Source organism: Saimiri boliviensis, chromosome 3 (assembly GCF_048565385.1).
Source record: "Saimiri boliviensis isolate mSaiBol1 chromosome 3, mSaiBol1.pri, whole genome shotgun sequence".
NCBI classification, from domain to species: domain Eukaryota; kingdom Metazoa; phylum Chordata; class Mammalia; order Primates; family Cebidae; genus Saimiri; species Saimiri boliviensis.
The window spans coordinates 39252212-39256122 of NC_133451.1; the positions used below are offsets into that span (position 1 = coordinate 39252212).

At 47.0% G+C, this 3911-nt stretch overlaps 1 protein-coding gene across 7 annotated transcripts in view; it reads right to left on the reverse strand.

The window, feature by feature from the left end:
* The window catches only part of RBM47 (RNA binding motif protein 47), a 217693-nt gene that overhangs the window by 178263 nt on the left and 35519 nt on the right, over nucleotides 1-3911 (reverse strand). The gene's annotated exons all lie outside the window — the stretch shown is intronic.

The window sequence follows — 3911 nt, forward strand, 5'->3', positions numbered from 1 at the left end:
TAGCGTTCTCATTTATAAAATGAGGGGATTAGTAACAACCACATTACTAACAGGAACTTCCTGCTCTGCATCAGCCACCACCCTAAATACTCAAACGTGTGATACAGGCCAAGGACTGAAGCCCCCTGAGGAGGGGTCCACCTGTGGTGCGTGGAACGGGCTTTGTGCAGAGGCAGGACTTTGAGCTGCGGCTGAGGAGGATGTAGGCATCTAGAGACAGGCGGGGGGAAACGAGAGCAGTTGGAACAGACTCGGAGGCTAGAATTTGGGAATAGAGGGGTGCAACTAGGGAGATCCTCACTGCTGAGTCAGGAGGGCGTGTGAAGGGGCCACCGGTCATGCTCAGGGAGGAGCTGCGGGGCAGGGACGGGGTTAACACTAAGAAGAGACCAGAAGGCCCCCTCACCACCCTTACTTTGCCTTTGTCTCCAAACATCTATGCATTCAGGAGACATTTATGAAGCTCTGGGAGCCAGGCACTGGATGCTGGGGGTACGGGGTAGGGGATGAGGGTAGGGAATACACAGAAAGAGAAAGGGAACTCGCTGTAAAGATGGGGACAAAATAAGTGGAAGTGCCCCTTCCCTCTGCTTCTAAGAACCCTTTTCCCTCCGGGCATGTTGTTGGAGTTTCACTTGATTTCACCAACTAACACATTGGAGAAATGGGCGGGGCGCGGGAGTTCATTCTCAGAACCTTTGCTAACAACGGAAAGATCTTCCAGCAATTTCCTGAACCCTCCCGAGCCTTGGTTTCTCTATCTATATAATGGGCATCATAACACCCCTCAAAGGTTAAGAATTACCTCAGATGGGGAGGTGATGCCGCGGTAAACAGGATTGCTAATCAAATGAGACAAGTACATAGTAATGCTGGCATGCTGGTTACTGGTATTTTCCCGGCTTTCATTTCAGAGAAGGAAAAAGGACAAAACGCAGTTCTAAGGAATCACAGTGAGCTGTTCAAGGCAAGGGTGGCGAAGCCAGCCCTTACGTGCAGCCTCAGGCTGCCCTCAGCCGGACGGCACCATGGGTAATATTGCAGCCTACGTTTCTTCTACGTGTCAGCAACATGCTAAACAGAATCTCTCTTTTACCTGGCCAGTTCATGGGGCCCTGCAAGTCTGAGGACCAGTGGCACACACACAGCAAACACAAAGACACAAGGTGTACTGGGCTGTAGCCAAAGACAGTTGCCAGATACAATAAAGGATATGCAGTAAAATCTGAATTTCAGATAAGCAACCAATCATTTTCATTTGCTAAATGTAGTAACCTTAGACCAATGAGAAAGTCAAAACTCCCTACAGGGTGAGTCCAACAGGCTTGGGGGGAACATTTAAAATGTTCCCAGGCCTCTATCATTTAAAATGCAACGCTCCTCAACCAAGGTACACTCCCGGGGCAGTTTCCCTTTCAGGATTCAAAATCCCACTATTTGAACACTCAAAGAAAATAATGACAAGGAGCCAGGCACAGTGGCTCACGTCTGTAATCCCAGCACTTTGGGAGGCTAAGGCGGGCAAATCACAAGGTCAGGAGTTCAAGACCAGCCTGGCCAACACAGTGAAACCCCGTCTCTACTTAAAATACAAAAATTAGCTGAGCGTAGTGGCAGGCGCCTGTAGTCCCAGCTACTTGGGAGGCTGAAGCAGGAGAATCACTTGAACCTGGGAGGTGGAGGTTGCAGTGAGCCGAGATCGAGCTATTGCACTCCAGCCTGGGCAACAAGAGCAAAACTCAGGGAGGGGAGCACTACACACTGGGGTCCGTTGGGGGGAAATGGGGGAGGGGTGGGGGGGTGGGGAGGTGGGAAGAGATAGCATGGGGAGAAATGACAGATACAGGTGAGGGGACGGAAGGCAGCAAACCACACTGCCAAGTGTGTACCTATGCAACAATCTTGCATGTTCATCACATGTACCCCAAAACCTAAAATGCAATAAAAAAAAAAAAAAAGGAAAAAAAAAATAGAAAAAGAAAATAATGACAAGGACCTGGAAGGTCCTTACACATGTCTAATTCAAACTGAATCTTTCCTCAACGGAGGACCATCATAGAAAGAAGAGTTAGGGTGGGGGAGCAAGTTATGTCACTCTCTTGAAAACACCAAATTATGGAGAGAATAAAGGTTTTATTTCTGAAATTCACACAGTAGGTCATTGAGCGGAATAAGAGCCTAGAAGGTATTATGGTAGTTAGACTTCGATCCAGCAGACGCATTTATTTTAGCTACATCCATCTTCATCTTCTCAGATGCCCATTGGAGTTAGCTGTCTGGTTAGCCTTGGGGTGTAGTAATGAGCCTTTACCCCAAGTATAAATTACTTTCTTAGAATGAAGATTCCAAAGAGAGATCTTGAATTTACTGGCCCAAGGGAGGAGACTGCATCATTAGTTACTAAGAGGGAGCCGCAAGGAGAGACTGGAATTGTGGCTGACATGTTTACTGTTACGGTCTCTGTCAGTCCCTTGTGTGCCATCAAAAACTCTGGGACTTGATTAGAAATTGCTTAAGTTTGAGGGGAAAAGGGATCGAGAAATAATAACTAAAGGGTTCAAGGGTCCCTTCCTTCTTCCCTTCCCCTTCTCTTTCCCTTCCTTTCCTTTCCCTTCTTTTCTTTTCTCTTTTCGTTTGTTTTCCTTTTCTTTTCTTTTTCTTGAGACAGGGCCTCACTCTGTCACCCAGGCTGGAGTGCAGTGGCACAATCTCAGTTCACGGCAGCCTCCATCGGCCTGGCTCAAGCAATCTTCCCACCTCGGCCTTCCGAGTATCTGGGACTAGAGGTGTGTACCACTATACCCAGATAATTTTTTAATTTTTTGTAGACACAGGGTCTCACTGTTGCCCAGGCTGGTCTCAAACCCCTGAGCTCAAGCAGCTTTCCCAGCTCAGGCTCTCAGAGTGCTGGGATTACAGGCGTGAGCCACCACCCCAGGCCGAAGTTTCGTTTTTGTTTTTGTTTTTGTTTTCAGACAGGGTCTCCCTCTGTCTCCCAGGCTGGAGTGCAGCGGCATAATCTCAGCTCACGGCAACCTCTACCTCCCGGGTTCAAATGATTCTCCCACCTCAAACTCCCAAGTAGCTGGGACTTACAGGCACACGCCACCACATCTGGCTAATTTTTGTATTGTTTGGCAGAGACAGTTTCACCATGTTGGCCAGGCTAGCCTCAAACTCCTGATCCACCCACCTCAGCCTCCCAAAGTGCTGGGTTACAGGCGTGAGCCATTGCACCTGGCCCAAAGGTATCTTTTTGAAGTGATTAAGATGTTCTATCCAAAGTAACGATGTCTTGTTTTTTTAAAAAAAATAATAATAATAAAAATAAAAAGGAAAAATGAAAAAAAAAAGATGTTCTAAACTTACTGTGTAACAGACTGACTGTATGTGGGTTGCACATGCCTGTGAATACACTAGCATCCACTGAACTGTACAATTTAGTTTTTATTTATTTATTTGTGGGTTTTTTTTTTTGAGATGGGGTCTCACTCTGCTTCCCAGAGCCTGTCCCCCAGTCTGGAGTGCAGTGGCACAATCTCAGCTCACTGCGACCTCCACCTTCCAAGTTCAAGCAATTCTCCTGCCTCAGCCTCCTGAGTAGCTGGGATTACCAGTGTGCACCACCACACTCGGATAATTTTTTTGTATTTTTAGTAGAGATGGGTTTTCCCCATGTTAGCCAGGCTGGTCTCAAACTCCTAACCTCAAGTGATCCACCTGCCTAGGCCTCCCGAAGTGCTGGGATTACAGGTGTGAGCCACCACGCCCAGCCTGAACTGTACAATTTAAAGGGGTGAATTGTACAACATATGAATAGCACTTTAATAAAGCTGTTTTAATTTTTAATTCTGGTATTTAGGAACACGAGGAACACAAAGACACTGATCAAGAACACTAATCATAAGTAC